This window comes from Tachyglossus aculeatus, chromosome 5 (assembly GCF_015852505.1).
Source record: "Tachyglossus aculeatus isolate mTacAcu1 chromosome 5, mTacAcu1.pri, whole genome shotgun sequence".
Lineage (NCBI taxonomy): Eukaryota > Metazoa > Chordata > Mammalia > Monotremata > Tachyglossidae > Tachyglossus > Tachyglossus aculeatus.
Window position 1 is genome coordinate 106,370,456 of NC_052070.1, and position 9,730 is coordinate 106,380,185.

The 9,730-nt window shown below is 48.2% G+C and overlaps 1 pseudogene; it reads left to right on the forward strand.

The window, feature by feature from the left end:
• Positions 1-908: 908 nt before the first annotated feature.
• LOC119928878 lies at positions 909-1,271 on the forward strand (annotated as a pseudogene).
• Positions 1,272-9,730: the final 8,459 nt, after the last annotated feature.

The window sequence follows — 9,730 nt, forward strand, 5'->3', positions numbered from 1 at the left end:
CCGATCTTCATGTCCCAGGAGCAGCACGGTGTAGTGGATAGAGCCCGTGCCTGGGAGTCAGAAGGTCATGGATTCTAATCCTGTCTCTGCCACTTGTCTGCTATGTGACCTTGGGCAAGTCACTTCACTTCACTTCGCTGTGCCTCTGGTATGTCATCTGTAAAGTGGGGATTAGGACTGTGAGCCCCCCATGGGACAGGGACTGTGTCTAACCTGGTTTGCCTGGATCCACCCCAGCCCTTAGTACAGTTCCTGGCACAGAGTAAGCTCTTAACAAATACCATTATCATTATTATTATCATTATTATGACTCATAATCATTAACCTTTTGTTGACCTTCCACATTCATTCATTCATTCGTTCATTCAATCGTATTTATTGAGCGCTTACTGTGTGCAGAGCACTGTACTAAGCGGGTGGGGAGTACAAGTCGGCAACATATAGAGACAGTCCCTACCAAACAACCGGCTCACAGTCTAGAAGGAGGAGACAGACAACAAAACAAAACATGTAGACAGATATCAAAATCATCAGAACAAATAGAATTATGGCTATAAGGATGTCATTAAAAAAATAAAAAGAATAGTACCACCTCTTCCACCGCTTGCCAAAGGGTCACACATTCTTAGGGGACAGAGGCAGTGATTTTTAAAATATTATTTATTCGGTGCTTCCTATGTGTCAAACACTCTTCTTAGAGCTTGGGCGCGGCGCCCGACCTCCGCGAGGCAGGGCGCGTGCCGGCTTTGGGCCTCCTGTCAGGTCATTAGAAGAGGGGCTCGACTTAGGTCGGTCAGCGGCATCAGCAAGCCCGGGGCCGCGTGAAGCGTCGCTGATCGGACGGACCAGCGACAGACGTGGTTTGGATGCCTCCCCGCGCTGGGGCTGCGTGAGTGCCGTGGGAAACCATGTCCACCCTATACAGAACGTTCCACGTCCTGCAGCGGACGACCGCGAAGAGACTCCTCCACTGCTCCCGGCCCTGGCCAACTCCAACCGGGAGGACCTGACTGCGTCCACCGCGCGGCCTACGCCCGCCTCTATCCGGTGTTTCTCGTGCAGGAGGACGGCTCCACCGTCCACATCCGCAACCGGGAGCCCGGCGCCTGCTGGCCGTGCCCGTCGACATGGACACACTGTCCCCGGAGGAGAGGAAGGACAGGCTGCGGAGGCGGGACTCCAAGCTGGCCGAGAAGAAGGAGGAGGAGGAGCCCGAGGTCCTGGACGACTTCAAGCTGGACCGCTACCAAACGTTTTGGAAGAAGAAATGAGTCCGAGGCAGGGGCTGGTTGGGGCCCGTCTGGCCCTCCCTCCCCACCCAGGTAGGTGCACGTCTACCAACGAATACGGGTGCCCTGGGAGCTAGGGGGTCGGGGAGTCCCGGCTCTTTACGTCTTCATCATCATCGTCACCACCGGGAGTGTTTACTGACCGCCCCAGGTGTGCAGAACGTGAGGCACAAGAAGGCCGAGTCAGAAGATCCAGTCCCCGTCATTCATTCAATGGTATTTATTAAGTGCTTACTGTGTGCAGAGCACTGTACTAAGCGCTTGAAGGAGCATACGTTCTTGGCTTCCTCACGCCACCCCAGTTCCCCCCGTCGGCCCCCCTCAGATGTCTGAAAAAGGTGAATTTCCCCTCCCGCCCTCCAGATTTCTGCGACCCACTCACGCTGGTTGCAGACTTTCCATTCACCGCTGCCTCTAATCCATGTCAGTCAATCCATCAATCAGTCATTTTTATGAGGCGTTGATGGCATGCAGACCTGGAGAAGCAGCGTGGCTCAGTGGAAAGAGCACAGGCTTTGGAGTCAGAGGTCATGGGTTCATACCCCAGCTCCGCCAATTGTCAGCTGTGTGACTTTGGGCAAGTCACTTAACTTCTCTCTGCCTCAGTTACCTCATCTGTAAAATGGGGATTAAGACTATGAGCCCCCCGTGGGACAACCCGATCACCTTGTAACCTTCCCAGCACTCAGAACAGTGCTTTTCACATAGTAAGTGCTTAGTAAATGTCATTATTATTACTATTATAGAGTCAATTAGGTTGGACACAATCTCATCCCACATGGGGATCACAGTCAAAAAGGTGGGAGAATGGGAGTAATGAAGGACAGAGAAGGGACGTGACCTGCTCAAGGTCACACAGCAGACAGGTGGCGGAGCTGGGATGAGAACCCAGGTCCTCTGTGTCCCAAGGCCTGGGTTTATTCCACTAGGCCATGCTGCTTCTCATGGTAAAACCTCACGAAAGGCAATGACTATTAAATTCCCATTGACACGAGGCATTTGGGTCCACTTATTACGAAACATTTCTAGCCACTCATAGATTTATTTCGAAAGAACGCATTGAGTTTGGGCTGAGATCAAAATTTCCATTGTTTTCAATTTTCAGGATTGAGAACAGATTAAGTGTGCAAATGAACTGCTATCGCTCCGTCATTGTAACTTTAGTCCATTAATCAAATTACCTGTAAATTAGGCACATGAAATAATGGAACAGGTTAGTCCTATGAACAATATTATTATTATCACCATCATTAATGATAAGAATAGTAATATTTACTATTTACCAGCGTTTAGGGTAGTGCTTGACATAGTAAATTCTTAACAAATACAATTAATAAAATTATCTGGCACTTACTGTGTGCTAACCTCTGGGGTAGCTACAAGGTTATGAGATTGGAAACAGTCTCTGGCTCACACAGGGTTCACAAAATCTATCTATCTTAACCATATCTTACAGAAGAAGAAACTGTTGCTCACTAAGGGAAACTGAATTTCCTACGATCACACAGTAGACCAGAGACTTGAATAAGGGTCTCCTGAATCTCATGGCCACTAGGCAACACTATCAATCAATCAATGAATCAATGGTATTTATTGAGCGCTTACTGTGTGCAGAGCACTATAGTAATTACTTGAAAAAGTCCAATGCAACAGAATTCCTAATGTTATCCGTCTTAGGTTTTTTTGCCCTTTCATTGAGTATACCTAGTGGGTATTTCCTGGATATTCACCTCGGTAGCTATATTTTTACCAGGTTATGGCATATAATAACCTCATCCGGGCTTACTGTAATCAATCAACCATCAATAATATTTATTGAGCACATTGTGTGCAGAGCACTGTACTGAGCACTTGAGAAAGTGCAGTACAACTGAGGTGGTGGACACATTCCTTGCCCACAACGAGCTAAGAATCTTCAGGGGAAGACAGGCATTAAAATAGACTGCGGAAAGGGGAAATAGTAGAGGATTAAGAATATTTACGGTACGTACTGAGGAGTTGAGATCATTATCATAATCATATTTATTGAGCGCTTTCTGTGTGTAAAGCACTGTACTAAGCACTTGAGAGAGTAAAATAAAACAGAATTGGTAGACATGTCCACTGCCTACCAAGGGGCTCACAGCCTAGGGGGGAAAACAGACGTCAATCAATCTATGAGTGGTATTTATTGAGCGCTCACTGTGTGCAGAGAATGATACTAAGCTCTTGGGAGAGTATAATGAAACAGAGTTTGTAGACATAATCCCTGTCCACACCGAGTTTACAGTCCAAAGGTGGAGACAGACGTCAATCTATCCATAGGTGGTATTTATTGAATTATTACTGTGTGCAAAGCACGGTACTAAGCACTTGGGAGAATACAATATAACAGACAGGTTTTCTGCCCACAGGGAGCTTGCAGTCTGAATGGGGAAGTAGGCATTACTCATAGTGAAGGTAGGAAAGTTGATTACACACATTCTGTAGCATAGAGTATCTCATCAATGGATACATACATCCCTGAGTGTTATTCAGGATATGAAGCTTAGGGTTACTTGGATGTGTGCCCCCGGGGGTATTTTATAGAAGCAGCTGGATCTAGTGGAAAGACCATGGGCTTGGGAGTCAGAGGACCTGGGTTCTAATCCTGGCTCTACCACTTATTGGCAGTGTGACCTTAGGCAACTCACTTAACTTGTCTGCTCCTCCGTTCCCACAATACCTGTTCTTCATCTTACTTATACTGTGAGCCCCATGTGGGAACTGCTTATCTTGTACCTAAACCAGCACTTAGTTCAGTGCTAGACACATGATAAGAGCTTAACAAATGCCACAATTATGCTCATTACCTGATTTTTTGTCCAGATATCTATTTTCCTTCGGTGGAGAGTTGTCTGTTTTACCTGCTACCTTTCCCGCTCTTCTTAAGAACTCTAGAACAATTTGATGCAAGAACAAGCTTAGCTTGGTGTATAGAATTTCGCCAGCAGCGTTCAACAGCTCGAGCATAAGACCGAAGGAGGCGGATAGTGGCGGTGATCCAAGGCTGTGGGTTAGTAGTACGAGAGCGGCGAAGGGAGGTGAGTTGAATAGAGAGGGTGGAGTTGAAAGGAGTAATCTGGTCATCAAGACTGGGTAGAGAGGATAGGGAGGCGAGGTTGTGTGTGATGCGCTGAGAAAGATGGATGGGGTCGAGACAGCGGAGGTCTCTCTGGGGTAGTAATATAGATTTACGCAGGGAGGACTGTGAGTGAGGAGGCAGATGAGAGGGTTGTGATCAGAGAGAGGGATTTCAGAGTTGGTGAGGGTGGAGATAGTGCAGCGGTAGGAGATGATGAGGTCGAGTGTGTGACCACGTTGGTGAGTGGGCGAGGTGCGGTGGCGCAGGACGTTGACAGCGTCAAGGAGAGGTAGATGGCGGGCGGCGGAGGAGTCACCAGGGACGTCCGTGTGGATGTTGAAGTCTCTGAGGATCAGAGTGGGCATGGAAAAGGAGAGAAGGAAGGTGAGAAAGGGGTCAAAATCGTTAAAAAAAAAGTTGGAGGTGGGGCCGGGGGGCGGTAGATGACGGCTACAAGAATCTGGAGGGGGTGGTAGAGGCGAATAATATGGGCTTCTAAGGAGGGGAAGGAAAGGGCAGGGGGAGTAGGGATAGTGCGAAAGCCACATTGGGAAGCCGACAACTCTTCCTTTTCCGTTACTCTGGGGGAGTAGGAGAAGAAGAGGCCTCCGCTGAAGAGAGCAGCAGAAGAGACCGTGTCATCCACAGTGAGCCAACCATCTCACCTGCCTCCTCACTCACACTCCTCTCCTCTGTAGGTCTGTATTACTGCCTCACAGAGCCCTCCGCTCTCTCGACCCCATCCATCATTCTCAGCGCATCACACCCCATCTCGCCTCCCTTTCCTTTCTTCCCAATCTTGATGACCAGATTACTGCTCTTACCTCTACGCTCTCTATTCAATTCAACTCACTCGCTCCCCTTTCCCTTCGCCGATATCGTACCACTAACCCAAAGACTTGGATCACTGCCACTGTCCACCTCCTTTGCCCTTATGCTCGAGCTGCTGAACGCTACTGGCGAAAGTCTAAAGACCAAGCCAATCTTATTCACTTCAAGTTTATCCTTTCATGCCTCATCTCTGCCCTCTCCTCTGCCAGGCAAAACTATTTCTCCTCCCTTATTGACATCCATGCCCAGCGCCCCCGTCAGCTCTTCGGTACATTTAACTCCCTTCTCAGGACTCCTGTTCCTTCCCCTCCTCCATCCCTCATCCCCAACTATCTGGCCTCCTACTTCATTAGTAAAATTAGCTCCATCAGGTCTGAGCTCCCCAAGGTCATTCCTCCCCCTTCCCCAACACCCCTGCTCTCACCCCTCTCCGCTACTCTCCCATCCTTCCCAGCAGTATCCTCAAATGAGATCTTCTACATCCACCCAATTGCTACTCCGGCCACCTGTGCTTCCGACCCCATTCCCTCTCATCTTATGATATCTCTCCCCGTCCCTCCTCCCCTCCTTAACTTCCTTCTTCAACCGCTCACTCTCCACTTGTTCCTTCCCCTCTGCCTTCAAACATGCCCACGTCTCCCCCATCCTAAACAAAACCTCTCGACACCACCTCCTCTTCTAGCTCTCACCCTACCTCCCTCCTACCATTCCTTTCCAAACTCCTTGAACGAGTCGTCTACACGCGCTGCCTCGAATTCCTCAATGCCAACTCTCTCCTCGACCCCCTCCAATTTAGCTTCCATCCCCTACATTCTATGGAAACCTCCCTCTCGAAGGTCACCAGTGACCTCCTTCTTGCCAGATCCAACGGCTCCTACAGTATCTTAATCCTTCTCGACCTCTAGCTGCCTTCGAAACTGTGGACCATCCCCTTCTCCTCAACACGCTATTCAACCTTGGCTTCACAGACTCCGTCCTCTTCTGGTTCTCCTCATATCTATGGCTGTTCATTCTCAGTCTCCTTTGTGGGTTCCTCCTCCCCACCCCATCCCTTTACTGTAGGGGTTCCTCAAGGGTCAGTTCTTGGTCCCCTTCTGCTCTCTAGATACACTCACTCCGTTTGTGAACTCATTCCTCCCACGGCTTCAACTATCATGTCTATGCTGATGACACCCAAATCTACATCACTGCCCCTGCTCTCTCTTCCTCCCTTCAGGCTCGTGTCTCCGCCTGCCTTCAAGGCATCTCAATTTCGGATGTCTGCCCACCATCTAAAACTCAATATCTCCAAGACTGAACTCCTTATCTTCCCTCCCAAACCCTGCCCTCACCCTGACTTTTCCATCACTGTTGAGGGCACTACCATCCTTCCCGTCTCACAAGCCCGCAACCTTGGTGTCATCCTCGACCCTGCTCTTTCGTTCACCCCTCCCATCCAATCTGTCACCCAAACCTGCTGGTCTCACCTCGGAAACATTGCCAAGATCTGCCCATTCCTCTCCATCCAAACTGCTACCCTGCTAGTTAAATCTCTGATCCTATCCCGACTGGATTACTGCAACAGCCTCCTCTCTGATCTCCCATCCTCCTGCCTTTCCCCATTTCAGTCTATACTTCACGCTGCTACCCGGATCGTCTTTGTGCAGAAACGCTGTGGGCATGTTACTCCCATCTTCAAAAATCTCCAGTGGCTACCAGTCAACCTACACATCAGGCAAAAGCTCCTCACTCTCTGCTTCAAGGCTGTCCATCACCTCGCCCCCTCCGAACTCACCTCCCTTTTTCCTTCTACAGCCCAGCCCGTATCCTCCGCTCCTCTGCCGCTAACCCCCTCACTGTGCCTCGTTCTCGCCTGTCCCGCCGTCGACACCCCAGCCCACGTGCTCCCCTTGGCCTCAAATGCCATAGCTCCGCACATCCGCCAAGCTAGCTCTCTTCCTCCCTTCAAAGCCCTACTGAGAGCTCACCTCCTCCAGGAGGCCTTCCCAGACTGAGCCCCCTCCTTCCTCTCCCCCTCCCTATCCCCCCCACCCTACCTCCTTCCCCTCCCCACAGCATCTGTATATATGTTTGTACAGATTTATTGCTCTATTTTTCTTGTACATATTTACTATTCTATTTATTTTATTTTGCTAATATGTTTTGTTTTGTTTTGTTGTCTGTTTACCCCTTCTATACTGAGAGCCCGTTGTTGGGTAGAGACCGTCTCTATATGTTGCCAACTTGTACTTCCCAAACGCTTAGTACAGTGCTTTGCACACAGTAAGCGCTCAATAAATAGGATTGAATGAATGAATAGTGGCAGAGGCGGGATTAGAATCTTGTTGGATGGACCACAATGATTCCCTGCATTGTTTTGAATTTTCCTAAAGAATTGGGGGTAGGAGGGATAGCCATTCACCTGTGGAATTCCGATCTAATATCCTAGATATTTCAGCCTCCCAACTGTCCCAGGTCTCGCCGATTTTATCCAGTGTGAGGACCAAATATGGTCTTCTAGACTATGAGTTTGTTATGGGCGGGGAACGTGCTGGCTGATATTGTTGTATTGTACTCTTCCAAGATTTTAGTACAGTGCTGTGCACATAGTAACTGCTCAATGAATACCTTTGACTGAGGACGATGATGACTAATAAAGGTGATTTAGGAGTCAGTCAATCATATTTGTTGAGTGCTTACCGTGTGCAGAGCACTGTACTAAGCACTTGGGAGAGTATAGTATAACAATATAACAGGCACAATCTCTGCCCACAATGAGTTTACAGTCTGGAGTGGGGGACAGGCATTATTATGAATAAATACATTACGGATATGGACATAAGTGATGTGGGGCTGGGAGGGGGATGAATAAAGAGAGCAAATCAGGGAGTGATGTGGGGCTGGAAGGGGAATGAATAAAGAGGCAACGCAGAAGGGCGTGGAAGAAAAGGAAAAGAGGACATGGCCAAGGAAGGCCTCTTGGAGGAGATGTCCTTCAGAAAAGCTTTGAAGAGGTGGAAAATAAGATGTACTATTCGTGAAGGTATGACCGTTGCAAGAAGGGGAGTACAAGATGGATACAGATCCCATCCAACTGCTCAGATCCATTTTCTCTCATCCAACCATCTAACCAATCATCCATTCATCCATCCAGTAGTTCATCACTCCAACTGATTGACCAACTCTTGTGTGTCAAGTGCAGTAGCCAGACTTTTGGAGACTTATCGGTGTCTTCTTCTGAATAAAGGTTTTCTATCTGACATCCTACTTTTCCTTTCTGAGCGTGAACGTGTTATCAGTGCTGTGACCTGTCAAGTGAAGTAGTGTGATCTACTGGGAAGAACATGGGCCTAAGAGTTATTCATTCAATCGTTTGATCGAGCACTTATTGTGTGAAGAGCACTGTCAGAGTGCGTGGATAGACTGTAAAGTCATCCAAACTGCCAAGGCTGTGCCAAAGTGCCAAACCCCGGCAGGTGGTTGCATGGTAACCACGGTTGGGAATTGGATAATAATAATAATAATAATAATAATAATAATAATAATAATAATAATAATGATAATAATAATGGTATTTGTTAATTTGGAGACTTCGTAACCTGCCCCATCCAGAAGACCAAGGGGAGATGGAAGTCAGGGCCTCTCAGACCCATACTGCCTCATTGAGAGTGACTTTGTTGAAGGGGTATGGAGGGACAGGGAGGGACAAAGAGGCGTATGGAAGAGTCGGAGCCAATCTGGGGAGATACTCACACTCGGGACCTATGTTGGGGCTTAGTCCAGTGCCGCGTTCCCCAACCGGACAGGAGGCTCACAGGAGGGGGGCGTTGTCCAGTGCAGTGACTCCAACCATCACGGGCCCCTCCATCCTGATTAGTTTATATCCACCCCAGTGCTTAGTACAGTGCCTGGCAAATAGCAAGAGCTTAACAGATACCATTATTATAATTATTATTGTTATTAACCACTTTACAACCATGGTTACCATGCAACCACCTACCGGGTTTGGGCAATTTGCCAAAGCCTTGGCAGTTTGAATGAGCTTACAGTCTATCCATGTGCTCTGACAGTGCTCTGCACACAATAAACACTCAATCAAACAATTGAATGAATAACTCCTAGTCCCATGCTCTTCCCAGTAGATCACACTACTTCACTTCACAAGCCACAGCACTGATAACACGTTCACTCTCAGAAAGGAAAAGTAGGAAGCCCGATAGAAAAACTTGATTCAGAAGAAGACAATGATACTAAGGAATGCAACACAAGGAGGGAATTTTTCCACATCACGTGAGACTGATAGATTTTGGAGAGCTTCAGTGGTCTTGGAAAGAAAAAATAATTTTGTTAATTATAAAGGTTAAATGACTTACCCAAGGGAAGCAGGGTGGACAAGTGGTTAGAGCTCAGAGGACATGGGTGATGATCCCGGCTCTGCCACGTATCTACTGTGGGAACTTGGGCAAGTCACGTCACTTCTCTGTGGTTTCAGTTCCCACTTTTGTAAAATGGGGATGATGACTGAGCC